This window comes from Petaurus breviceps, unplaced genomic scaffold, assembly GCF_028583685.1.
Source record: "Petaurus breviceps papuanus isolate PSGF00001 unplaced genomic scaffold, PetGlider_PUasm1.0 183, whole genome shotgun sequence".
NCBI lineage: Eukaryota > Metazoa > Chordata > Mammalia > Diprotodontia > Petauridae > Petaurus > Petaurus breviceps.
Window position 1 is genome coordinate 6,386,944 of NW_027185791.1, and position 14,955 is coordinate 6,401,898.

Consider the following 14,955-nt stretch of genomic DNA (forward strand, 5'->3'; position numbering starts at 1 on the left):
AGAGAGAGAGAGAGAGAGAGAGAGAGAGAGGACAGGGTGAGTTGAATATGAAGGGATGATATTTAAAAAATGAAATTAAAGGGTGAGAGAGAAATATATTTGGAGAAGGAAAAAGGGAGAAATAGAGTAGGGTAAATTAGGCAAGGGAAAGCTGTTACATTGAAAGGGAAGAGTGGGGAGGTGAAAGGGAATGAGTCAACCTTACTCTTACTAGATTTGTCTTAAGTAGGGAATAACTTAAACACTCAATTGCTTATCTTACCATACAGAAAAGAAGAGAGGAAGGGGATAAGAAGAATGGAGGAGGGAATAGTCAGAAGCAAACACTTTTGAAAAAGGACAGGGTCAAAGGAGAAAATAGAATAAATGTAGGGTAGGATAGGATGGAGGGAAATATAGTCAGCCTTTCACAATATGAGTGCTATGGGAATGTTTTCCACAACTACTCATGTATAACCCATATTGCATTGCTTGTATTTTCAATATGTTTGGGTGTGGAGGGAAGAAGGGATAGAATCTGGAAACAAGAGTTTAAAAGCAAATGTTAGAAAATGGTTTATATCTGCACCCCAAAAATAAGATATACAGGCAATGGAGTGTCAAAATTCATCTGACCTTACTATAAAAGGAAATATAAGGATGAAGGGGGTTGTAATGGGAATATAAATTTGAAGATCTTCCCTGCCCCTAGGCTAAAGTGCACCTGGAGCCTGGGGTGGGAGGCTTGTTTTTCAGTAGATACTTCTTGATTGGCCAGTGAGTCAATAAGGTTGTTACATTCTCTGAGCCAGGAGAAGGCTCTATAAGCCCTGATGTGTAGCTTTGTTTTGGGGGCTCACTTTGAGAAGTGTTCTGTGATTTGATATGGATTCTGGGAAGCCGTTGTCCGGAGCCTCCCCCCGGCTTTGAAAAACCCAGATGTTGAAACCCAGATGTTGATTGGGTATGGATGTAATGGCTGGACAGTTTGGAAAGCTGTCTACTTGATCTGTTTCTGTCTTGATAATTCTGCCTGTATACTTTGAAGTTCGGGGTGCTGACCTTTTTCCCCTGAACAAGGTAAACGATATATGTCTGACTGATTAAAGTGAGCTTGTTAACCCATTTTGAATTGCTTTCCTTTATCAAAGCAGATCCAAGAACCTGTGGTGGCAGCAACCCTGAGGATGCTTGGGGTGCTTGCTGCTACAAAATGGCGTCACGAACAGGATCTGCAGAGTAAAAGGAAAGTATGGGGGATGGGATGATCGTTTGTTTCCCAGTTGTGGTAGCTGTGTCCTTTCAGTTACCCCCAATTTGGTTTAGCACATCTGCCTAAATAGTTTATTGAGTGTGGCCTCTGCATATGGTAGAGCTTCTTGGAGTCACAGGTAAGAGTTGGGTGAGTCAGATGGGACACCAAAGGTGGATGAGCAGCCCTGGAAACGGCTCAGAAGCCCTAACCCCAGAGAGACTAGTCTTCATTGAATACACTCTACACTGGACTAGATTATGTAGGGTGTGTGTGTGATATGATCAGACCTGAATTTTAGGAATATCACTTTACTGGCTGAATAGAGAATAGATTGGAGAGATTTGATGCAGATGATCCACCAGTATGTTATTATAATAATCAAGACAAGGTGATGAAGGTCAGCACTAGAGTACTGACAGTGTCAAAGGACAGAAGGGTATAATTTGTTAAGTTGTCATAAAGGTAAATTGACAGAGAGAAACTAGGCATAGGCCAATATATCACAGAGTATATACAAAGATAAGGTTAAGGTTACATAATTTATACATAGTGATACCATAAGGAAATTAGGAGAGCAAGAAATAGTTAAACTCTCAGATCTATAGAGAAGTAAATAATCTATGAACAAATAAGAAATAGAGAACAATATGAAATACAAAATAGACAATTTTGATTACATTAAATTAAAACAATTTTGTACAAACAAAAACCAATGCAACCAAAATTAGAAGGAAACCTGAAAGCTGGGGAAGAAAACAACAACTACACAGTATGTGTTTCTGACAAAGACACTGTTTCAATGATATAGAAAACTGAACCAAACTGATAAGCATACAAGCCATTCCCCATTTAGTAAATGGTGAAAGGATATGAACAGGCAGTTTTCAGATGAAAAATTAAAATCTATCTTTTGGTATATGAAGAAGAGCTCTAAACCTGTTTTACTTAAAGAAATGCAAATTAAAACAACTCTGAGACACCATTTCATGCCTATGAAATTGGCTAATATGACAAAGAAAAGTAAAATGATAAATGTTAGGATGTGGGAAATTGAGACACTTCTGCACTCTTGGTGAAAGTGCAAACTGATCCAACCATTCTGGAGAAAAATTTAGAACTATTTCCAAAGGGTGATTGAACTGTTTATACCCTCTGATGGAACATTAAGACTATTAGGTCTGTATCCCAAAGAGATCATAAAAAATGGGAAAAACACCTTTATATTCAAAAATATTTATAGCAGCCCTCTTCTTGACAAACATATTGAAAACTGAAGGAAGGGTCTATCAATTAAGGAATGGCTGAACAAGTTGGGGTGTATATATGTAATGGAATACTATTGTGCAATAAGAAATGATGAAAAGGGAGATTTCAGGGAGAAAACAAACCTTGAAAGACTTCTACAATCTGATTCAAAATTAAATGAGCAGAACCAGGAGAACATTGTATACATTATCAGCAATATTATGTGATGATTGATGATGAATGATTCAGTTCTTCTTAACAAAACGATTATCCATGAGAAGTACATAGTAGTCATGAAGGAAAATGCTACAATATATTCTAGTCTATGCCCAGATAAAGAACTGATTGAGTATGAATTTGGATCAAAAAACGTGTTTTGCACTTACTTTTTCTTTTTTGTGTTTTTTCTTATTTGATCTCTTTCTTACACAGAGAGGACTAATATGGATAACCTATATCAAATTGCCTACCATTTTAGGAAAAGGAGAGGAGATTAAGGGAGGGAAAAAATGGAACTCAAATACTTGTAAAAATTGTGCTAAAATTTTTCTTGACATATAATTTGGAAAAAAATAAAATATTAAAAATTATTTTAATTATTTTTTAAAAAGGAGAAATCAATTAGGGAATGAAAGGGAAGCAAAACATATTTTAAATTTAGTGACTGCTTTTTTTAAAATATATGATACTATTTCAACATTTGAATCATTTTAGTTGTTCTTGTTTATCTGTTTTTGTTGCTAGATTATTTGCCTAAATATTCCTGGTGTCTGGCACATTAATGATATTTTTCCTTTATTATTTTCCCTCCTGCTGACTGATCATTTTCAAACAGCAGATTGGGACTAAAATATGTTGCCTCTTCTCCTCAAGGGACAGAGAAATTTGGGACACATCAATTATAATCAGACATTACTTATTTTACTGTCTCCCATCAGCTACCTCAAATTTGCTACAAAATAAGCCATAATGAGACTGGCATTTCATTGTGGGATCTCAAGAGTATTAAACTCTCTTTGAGTTGATTGTAGTTAGTTTTACTTTTCTGGAAGTATATGCAAAAAATAAATGTTTGAAGATAGATTAAATATTCTTAAAAATAAATGTAAGGTGAGATACAGAGAGAACAGAAAAAAAGACGATTGTCCATTATTTGATTAGTGTCAAACTGTTACTGATCAAAAATGGAGGGCATTTTGGTGAATGGAAGCAACAGAGAGCTAATAAGATAAGATAAACTATTTGGCAAGGATTGAATTTGGCCATGTCCTTACAATTCTCTTCTCTCACTTTTTCATCACTTTTCCTAAGAAGAATACTTTTGACATGCTTCTAACCCCTTTCTCCTCTGCCATGTTTCATGGTTTTATAAAACAACATAATTCATTAAGTAGGTTTAGTTAAAGATCTAACAGGAGAGAGAGAGAGAGAGAGAAGAATAGGCATTTAATCTATGCTGTAATAAAACATTTACATGAATTTTTATTTTTTCATTAAATAATTTCCTATTACATATAAAAGTTAACATTAAAAAAATTATTTACAAATACTCTCCCTTTCTTCTCTACTACCCCATCCTTAAGATGACAAGCAATTTAATATTACATGTGCATATGAAATGATGTAAAACATGTTTCTTTAATGAAAATGCTGGTGTTTTGTGAGTTTACTTTATATCTTGATACTTTTGTTTAATTAATTTTAATATTAATTTTCTTGGATTTTCTAAAATCTTATTATATGGAAAGAATGAGTTTTATTTCCTTATTGCTTATTTTTATTCATCCAAGTTATTTTTTTCTCATTGATATAGCTAGCTTTTCTAGTATAATATTAAACAATAGTGGTGATAATGGACAACCTTGCTCAATCTCTGGTGTAATTGGGAAGGCCTCAAGTTGGTGAACTTCAAATTTTCCATTACAGAAAATGCAGTCTCTTGGTATTAAGTAGATTCTACCTAACATTTCAAGAAAAGTTTCAGGAATTTCTACCTTTTCTAGTGTTTTTAATAAGAATAGGTGTTATATTTTGTCAAAAGCTTTTTCTACATCTGTTGGCAATCATATGATTTTTGTTGTTTTGCTTATTGACATACTCACTTAATCTTATAGATTGCTTTCCTAATTTGTTTAGTGTATCATCGATTATGTCTGAATCACAGAACCATTTCAATCTTATCTTGGTATAAGTTTTGAGATGTTGATCTGTAAATAGACCATACTGTTTTCCAGTTTTTCCAGTAGTTTTTGTCAAATAGTGAATTCTTATTTCAAAAGCTAGAGTCTTTGGGTTTGTCAAACAGTAGATTACTATAGTCATTGACTACTGTCTTGTGCACTTAATCTATTCCACTGATCCACCACTCTATTTCTTAGCCAATACCAAATAGCTTTGATAATTATTGTTATATAATATAGTTTTGGATTAGGTATGGTTAGGTCACTGTAATGGTAATGGGATTTGAAGATCTTCCATGCCCCATTGTGTTGGCAAGTTAACAGGTACTTCGCAGTTGGTTTCAAGTTCATAATTGTGTCAGGTATTAAGACCCAGATCTTATGAATCCCACAGTGTATGAACTTGCTGATGTAGCAGGAAGGAGTGGGGCAGGGAGGATCTAATAAGAGGCCCAGGTCTGAGAGGGAAGAGATTTTGAGAACAGAATGGATGGTGGAAGAACTTCTTCTGAGAGCCAGCCAGAACTTCTGCTGAGAACTGCCGGGAACAAGAATTGCTGGGAGCCAGAGCTGCTGGGAGTGAGAAGCTTGGTGGCTGAGCAGCTATCCTGAGTGAGGAGAGGAGGATCTTTGAGGGAGCCTGTTCTGTTTTGAAGGCTTGTGAATGTGGGTGTTCACTGCATTAACTATGCGTACCAATTTCATGGCTACTGTAATGACTTTGACTTTTTGGTTTGGGTACTGAGCTTTCTGGTGTTTGAATACCTGCTTTGGTTCAGTCCTCCATGTGGAGAGCCTATTACATTTTGTGATTCACAACTACACCAGCATATTTATAGTAACCGTGAGTGTTGTGAATAATGCATTGCTATTGCATACACTTTCCTTTGCATTTTTTTTAATAATTCCCTTGATATTATTGACAGTTTTTCCCTTCCAAATGAATTTTGTTACTATTTCTTCTAACTCCATAAAATAATTTATTCTAGTTTGATCAAAAATGCACTAAATAAGTATATTAATTTAGGTAGAATTGTCATTTTTATTAAATTATCCAGTTTTATTCATGAGCAGTTGATATTTTTCCAATTTTGTAGATCTGACTTTATTTATGTGAAAAGTGTTTTATAATTGTATTCTTATAGTTCCTGAGTTTCTCTTGGCATATCGATTCCCAAATATTTTATATTGTATCCAACTATTTTAAATGGAATTTCTATTGCTTGCTTTTGGACTTTATTGGTAATATGTAGAAATGCCTTTGATTCATATGTTTTTTTTATATTCTGCAATTTTGCTAAAGTTCTTTATTGTTCTGAGTTTTATTTTATTTTATTTTATTTTTTGCTTTTTGGAGGGCAATTGGAGCTAAGTGACTTGCCCAAGGTCATATGGCTGGTTTGTTTGTGTGTCTGTGTGTGTGTGTGTTAAGTGTCTGAGACCAGATTTGAACTAACATCCTCCTGATTCAAGGACCAGTGCTCTATTCACTGTTCCACCTAGCCGCCCCACCAAGTACATTTTTTTTTTCCCCAGGTACATTTATAAATGATTTTTCTAGGCTTCTCTAAGTATAGTATAATATCATTTGCATAGAATGATACTTTTCTTCCTCATTGACTATTCTAATTCCTTGAATTTAGTTTTCTTCTCCTAATGCTGAAACTAATATTTCTACCACAATAGTGATACTGGTAATAATGGCCCTCTTTCTTTCACCCCTGATCTTGTTGGGAAAGCTTGTACCTTGTCTCTTTTATATGAACTACTTTCTGATGGATTTAGATAGATACTGTACATCATTTTAAGGTAAAATCCACTTACTCTCATGCTTTCTAGTGTTTTCAAAAAGAATGGGTATTTTATTTTTTCAAGAACGTTTTCTGCATCTTTTAAGTTGATCATATGGTTTTTGTGAATTTTATTATTAAAATGGTCAATTATGCTGATAGTTTTCCTAACATTGAAATAGTCATGTATTCCTGGCATAAATTTATTATCCTCATAATTAATTACTATATAATCACTACATCAATATTTAAAAAAATTGCATCAATATTCATTAGGAAAATTGGTGTATAATTTTTTTTTCTGTTTTGGCCTTTCTTGATTTCAGTATCTCCAACATATTTGTGCCATAAAAAGTATTTAGTTGAATATCTTCTTCACATTTTCCCTGAAATAATTTATATAGTAATGGAAGTAATAGTTCTTTAAATGTTTGTTAGAATTCACTTCTAAATCCTTCTGGCCCTGGAGATGTTTTTCTTAGGGAATTCATTGATGCCTTATTCAATATCTTTTTTTTCTAAAATTGTGATATTTAAGTATTTAATTTCCTCTTCTGCTAATTTAGGAAATTTATTTTTTTATAAATATTTGTTCATTTTGTTTAGATTGTTGTATTTATTGTAATATTGTTGGGAAATGACTTCTAATTATTATTTTAATTTCCTCTTCATTGGTGGTAAATTCACCCTTGTCATCTTTTATTCTACTAATTTCATTTTCTTCTTTCATTAAATCAAATTAAGCCAAGAGTTGCCTATTTTATTTTTTTCTCATTAAATGAGCTCTTCATTTTACTTATTAATTCAATAGTTTTCTTAACTCCAATATTATTAATTCATCCTTTGATGTTTAGAATCTTTATTTTGGTATTTAATTAGAGAGTTTCAATTTATTACTTTACTAGGTTTTTTTTCACTTTGATGCCCTATCCATTGATATCTTCTTTCTCTGTTTTATTCATGTAACCATTTAGAGATTTAAAAATTGTCCCCAAGAACTGTTTTAGCTGCATTCCATAGGTTTTGGAAAATTTTCTTATTATAGTCATTCTCCTTTATGAAATTATTTATCATTTTTATGATTTATTTTTTGACCCACTCATTCTTTTTTTGTTTCTTTTTGCATGGGGGGGGGGGGGCAGTGGTAGGGCAATTGGGGTTAAGTGACGTGCCCAAGGTTATGTGGCTATTTTGTTGTTGTTGTTGTTGTTGTTAAGTGTCTGAGGCTGGATTTGAACTCAGATCTACCTGACTCCAGGGCTTGTGTTCTATTCACTCCCCCACCTAGCCATGCCAACTTTAATGGCAAGGGCAGAAGTAGTTAACGCTGTGTTTCAACTATTGAATTATCACCTCATTTCAGTTCAAATTTCTTTTGAGGCTTGTATAAAGTCTGCTAAGAAACAGACTGTGTGAACCCCATAACTTGTGAAATTCTGGGGAGGAGCTATACTCTATATAAGGAAGAGCACAAACTGGATCGACAGAATTTCCTGGGGTAAGCATCATGGAGGTTGGGCAGCTACTGCTGGACTAAAGATTCAACTGAGAATTGGGCAGAACTGAGAAGAGAAGTCTTATGGTAGCAGAGTCAAGAAAGAGAAAACTTGCGGTATCCCAGCACTCTGTCCACTCTGTCTGTATTTATGTTTGTTTGTGATACTTTGTACAGAAGACTTGGGACCTTCCTGGAAGCCCTAAAAGAGGATTTTCTGGTTGTATGTTTACAGAAATACTGGAGGAGGGTATTGGATGTCCTAGGACTTTACACATGATTTCTGCTGACCTCTTGGACCTTGTTTGTGGGTCTGTGTTGATTTCACAAGCAGATAGTGAATTGATGATGGTGGCGTCAATGTGTATGAATATTATTGTGGCTCTGTCAAGCTTTGTCTTCCAAGTAAAAGGAACTGTGAAGGACTTGAGGTGGACTGGACACCATGAACTTCAATAGGGAACAGGAACTGGAGGAATTGGAAAAACAGTTGGACAAGGAACTGGAAGCTTCCTGCCTTTGAACCCAGGTAACAGTTTGAGCTGGGACCATGGAAGAGGAACCATGGAAGGTGAGACCCATCCTTGAGTCAAGCTGAAAGAAGACTTTATTTACTTGGATATTTTGTACTGACTGAGAAGATTGTGATTTACTGTGACCTTGGGGGGAGAATTTTGACTTTTGTACTTTGTGATGGAATTAAGAATTTTGTGATTGACTAAATGAATGTACTTCGTTGAAAACTATGTGACCACTTTGGTGAAAACTATGTGGCCATTTTAGTGATAAATGTTGAGTTGTAACATGGTGAATGCTGCAGTTTGATTTTCTGTAAATGTTTTGCTCTGATTTGCTATTGAATAAATAGAGAGTTCTCTATACCACGTAATCAGAGCCTTGAAAGCTGTTCACAGCAGCAGTCCTCTGGAAAGCTACTTATGCTTGGCTTTACACTGATCCACTCATCCACTCATTCTTAAGGATTAGATTATTTAGTTTCCAACTTGTTTTTAGGCTATCTTCTCATGGTTCTGTAATTCACTAATTTTTATTACATCATGATCTGAAAATGATCCATTTAATATTTCTGCTACACCACTTGGTGCATGTATGTTTAGTGTTGATATCACTTCATTATCTGTTGTACCCTTTTTATCAATATGCAGTTTCCTTCCTTATCTCTTTTAATTGCATCTATTTTTGTTTTTGCGTTGTCTATTATACTTTTTACATAATAGATTCTGCTGTAGGCTTTTAGACATGTGGAACAGGAATGGAGAGCTGCCTTTGTGTGAATCTGGGCTATTTTAGGTCCTTGTATTGCTGAGAATAGTTAAATCTATCAAAGTCAGTGGTCACATAATGTGGCTATTATTTTGTACAATCTTGTCCTGGTTTTGCTCCTTTCTTTCAGCCTCAGTTCATTTAAGTCTTTCCAGACTTTCTCTGAAGGTTGCCTGCTCATAATTTCTCATGAGCACAATAGTATTCCATTACTTTCAAATGCTACAATTTGTTTAGTCATTCCCCAATTAATGGACATTCCATCAATTTCTAGTTTTTGGTCACCACAGAATGAGCAGCTATAAATATTTTTGCTCATGTTGCTGCTTTCCCCATTTTTATGAACTTTTTCAGGAACAAAACTAGAGGTATTATTGCTGGGTCAAATGGTATGCACATTTTCATAGCTCTTTGGGCATTCTTTCAAAATGATCTCCAGAATGGTTGGATCAAATCACAACACCACTAACATTGAATTAGTGTTCTATTTTTCCCACATCTTCTCCAGCATTTAAAATTTTCATGTTTTGTCATTAGCCAATCTGATAGGTATGATGTGGTAGCTGAGAGTTGTTTTAATTTGTATTTCTCTAATTAATAGTAATTTAGAACATTTTATATGAATATGAATAGCTTTAAATTTTTTTTCCTTTGAAAATTATCTACTCCCATCCTTTTAACATTTATCAATTGGGGAATGACTTGCATTTTTATAAATTTGACACAGTTCTATATACATTTTAGAAATGATGCCTTTATCAGAGACACTGGATGGAAAAATTCTTTTCCAGTCTTCTGTTTTCTTCTTAATCTTGATTACATTGGCTTTGTTTGTACAAAAGCTTTTCAAGTTAGTGTAAATAAAATTATTCATTTTACATCTTATAATGTTCTCTTCCTCTTGTTTGGTCATAAATTCTCCAATTCTCTGTTAATATGACTGATAAACTGTACCTTGCCCCACCTTATTTGCTAATTATCAGATTTATATTTCCATTGTGTACCCATTTGAACTTTTTTTTTAGTGTTAGACTACCTATGCTCAGTTTCTGTTGTATCATTTTCCAGTTTTCCAGCATTTTTTGTAAAATACTGAGTTTTTGTCCAAAGAGGTGGGGTCTTTGGGATTTTCAAATTGATTCAAGTAGATTACTACAGTCATTGACTACTGGGCATTCTGTACCTAATCTATTCCATTTATCCACTGCTCTGTTTCTTAGCCATTACCAAGTAGATTGAATGGTTGCTGCTTTATGATACAATCAAGATTGAATATGATTAGACCACCTTCACTAACATTTCCTTTCAACAATTCCCATAATATTCTGGCCTCTTCTTTCAAATGAATTTTGTTATTATTTTTTCTAACTCTATAAAATATTTTTTGTAGTTTGATTGATCTGGAACTGAATAATTAAATAAATAATTTAGGGGGAATTGTAAATTTATTATATTAGCTCAGCCTTCTCATGAGCAACTGATGTTTCTCCAGTGATTTAGATTTGGCTTTATTTGTGTGAAAAGTGTTTTATAACTATGTTCACATAGTTCCTGGGTTTGTTTTTACAGGTAGACCCTGAAATGTCTCATAATGTCTGTAGTAATTTTAGAAGGAATTCTTCTATCTCTTGCTGTTGGGCTTTGTTAGTAATATAGGGTATCTCACCCTCCAGGAGAGTAGAGGGGGGAAGGGGAGGAGAGGGGGAATGATGGAAGGGAGGGAAGGCTGGGGGGGAGGGAAGTTGGAAGCACCCACTTTTGAAAAGGGATGGCATCAAACTAGAGAATAGAACAAGTGGGATGTGGGATAGGAGGGAGGGAAATAGTCAGTCTTTTACAATATATCTACTGCGTTATTGTTTTGCATTAGCCAAACATGTACAACCTATACTGAACTGCTTATCTTCCAAGTAAGGGTGGGTGACAAGGAAGGAAGGGAATGAATCTGGAATTTAAAGTGTTAAAATCAAATATTCAAATATATATATATGTGTGTATGTGTATATACATATATGTGTGTATATACATATATACATATTATTATTAATACCATCTTACATGTAATTGAGAAATAAGATATACAGGCACTGAGGAATAGAGATATCCACTGGAAAAGTCAAAAGGGGTATAGGAGAAAATATGGGAGAAAGCAGATTGGAGGAGGGAATATCCTGTGGGACTGCTATTTTAGGGCGGTGGGTAGGGGGAAAACAGGGAGAAAATTTGTAACTTAAATTCTGGCAGAAATGAATGATGTAAATAAGAAGTTAATAAAGCATTAAAAAAAGAAATCACAATGATGTCTGTGGGTTTATATCATATCATGCAACTTAAGTAAAGTTGTTTTTTATTGCAATTACTTTCTTTTTACTTGATTCTCTAGGTAAATCATCATATAATATGCAAAGAGTGATAGGTGTCTTTTATTTTTTGCCTATTATAATTCTTTCAATTAATTTTTCTTCTCTTATTGCTAAAACTAATGTTTCCAGTACCATATTGAATAACAGTGGTCACAATGGAATCCTTTTTTCACTCCTGATCTTATTGGAAATGCTTCTAGCTCATCCCCATTACATATAATGCTTTGTGATGGTTTAAGGTAGATATTACTTATCATTTTTAAGGATGACTCCATTTATTCTTATGCTCTCTACTTTTTTTAAAATAAGAGTGGGTTCCATAATTATTAAATGTTTTTCTTCATCTATTGAGATAATCATGTGTTGTTAGTTTTGTCATTAATATGATCAATTATACTTATAATATTTCTAATGTTTAACCAACCATGTATTCCTGGTATAAATCCTATCTGGTCATAGTATATTATTCTCATGATAGGTTGGCATAATCCTTTTGTTAATATTTTATTAAAAATCTTTGCACCTATAATCTTTTGCAAAATGGGTCTATAATTTTTCTTCTCTGTTTTGACTCTTCCAAGTTTAGGTATCAGTATAATATTTGTATCATAAAAATAATTTAGTAGGACTCCTTTTCCCCCTAATTTGCCAAAGATTCTATCTAGTTGTGAAATTAATTCATCTTTAAGTATTTGATTGAATTAATTTGTAAATCCATCTGGTTCTGGGGATTTTTTCCTAGGGATTTCACTGGCAGCTTGCTCATTTTCTTTTTCTGAGATGGGTTTAAGTATTTTACTTCCTCTTCTGTTAATCTGAATAATTTATATTTTTATAAATATTCATCTTTTTCACTAAGACTATCAAATTTATTAGCATACACTTAGGCAAAATAGTTTCAGAATATTGTTTTAATTTTCTCTTCATTGTTGAGGAATTCAACCTTTTCATTTTGGATACTGGTAAATCGGTTTTCTTCTTTGCTTTTACTAAATTCAATTTAACCAAAGGTTTACCTATTTTGATTTTATTATTTTTTAAAGCATCTCTTCAATTTATTTTAGTTCAATAGTTTCCTTAAATTCAATTTTATTAATATCTCCTTTAGGTTTCAATATTTACAGTTTCATATTTAAATGGTGATTTTTATTTTGCTCTTTTCTAATTTTTTTTTTATTGTGCTGCATGCCCAATTCATTGATCTTTTATTTTTCTATGTTTTTCATGTAAGCATTCAAAGATATAAAACTTCACCTAAGAACCACTTTTGCTGCATCCCATAAGTTTTTCTATGTTGTCTCATTATTGTTATTCTGTTGGATGAAATTATTCATTGTTTGAATCATAATATATTCTACTCCAGTCTTTTACCTTTACCTGTGTTTCCCCCCAGTTCAAATGTGTTTCTTCTAAACAGCATATAGTAGGAATATTATTTTTTTATCCATTCTGTTATCTGTTCAATTTTATGGGAGAGTTTATCCCATTCACATTCACAGTTATGATTTCTATATGTATCTTTCTCTCCATCCTATCCTCCCCTCCTTATGCCTTTATTTTTCCTTTCTCTTTTTCCCTCCTCACTAGAGTTTTGCTTTTTATCATTGTCCCTCTCAATATTTAACATTATATAATTAATTTTATTTTCTCACACTTTAAAATTTTCATCTCCCTATATTTTCTAGTTTAGAAAAACGGCATCTTTTTTTTAAGCAATTGGGGTTAAGTAACTTGCTCAAGGTTACACGGCCAGGTGTTTCTGGGTGGGTGCTAAGTGTCTGAGCCTGGATTCAATCCCCAGGTCATCCCGACACTGGGACCGGTGCTCTTACTCGCTATGCTACCTGGCCACCCCAAAAAACAGCTTCTGATCACAGATCCAGTCCCACTCTGATAAGCATAGGAACTTTGATGTGCTCCTTTTTCAAAGTGTGCTGCTTCACCCTCTTTTAGGAAATCTTCTGACTCCTTACAGTCCAGGATTACCATATTAATACTAAACTTAGGACACCAAGTAATTTTAGCTTGAAACATATCTCACTACTCTTAAGTTTGAGATCTACCAGCTTTTACTTCCCAGTACCTGAAATATAATCATGCTCCCCAAACCCAATCTGGCATCATAAACCACTAAGTATAAGACACTTAATAAAAGGCAAAGCTTGCATTATTTATAACATTTACTCATGAGAAGATAAGTTAATGAAATAATAGCTTTACTCAATCAAAGACAAACAAAAAATCAAACCATCATAATTCACTCATAAACATGGCCACATACTTCCAACAAGGTACCCTGTCTGTAGAAGGACAGTGGTCATACACATATGGAAATGTGATAGTGAGTCACATCAGTGGAGAAAATTATGTTCCTGGGGTTACTTTCCATTTTGGAGTCATAGGCCTTGATATCCTGCATCCATTCAGAAATAATCTATACCACAAAAAAAAATTACTTCTTTTCTATGGCTTCCCTTGAGGTCTTCAGAGTTCTTGAACTAAATTAAGTCACTATTATTCCAAGCCAATGAAGCAGTAACATGATCTTTTTCTTCACAGCCACCCTTTGATAGAGGTCGAGAAAAGTGAAAAAAAGTCTGTCAATGACAAAAAGTTAACTTAAGCTGAAGAATTTCAATCACCCCATAGAAAAACCTCTCTTTTTCCAAACTCCATCTCTTTTGTCCTCTTAATCTAGAGGTATAGTAGAGAACATGACAGACTTTGTGGAGAGGTTATCCCCCTTGGTCTGCTGATGGCATTGTTAAGCAATGGAATCTGACATATCTACACATGACAGTAGGATTCAATTCACTTCCACTTGGCAGACTTTCAGTAGTTTCTCCAGGCTTTGTATCATCAGTGAATAAAGCAATGTCTCTCTTCTGATCAGCAAGTTTCCAACAAGGTAACTAAATATTCAGTTATTTAAGCTGGTAGCCTTCTCTATCATTGGTCCCAAATTTTGTTGACTGTCTTGTTCGTGTTGTGTTTCTCTTCTGGTAACTTCTGAATTTTTTTCCCTCTAGTTTTTTAATAACTTCAAATGCCTCAAATTAGAAATTTTTTGGTAATTAATAACTGCAATCTTATCTTTATCTTATGAGGTAAACTACAAAAGTTTAGTTATGTAATACAATGATTATGTACTTTTCCTACAATTGATGGCCATTTAATTTTTTTTTCAGTTACAAACTTCAAAACTTTAAAAAATGATCACATGCAAATTAGGTGATGTACCACAGTTCCATGCAACTATTTTTTCCTTGCCATTGTTTTGTTCCATTCACTTCTCTTAGTACCTATATAAGATTATAGACTCTTTGAACCATGAAAAATATCAAATATAAACTTCAAATTTTAC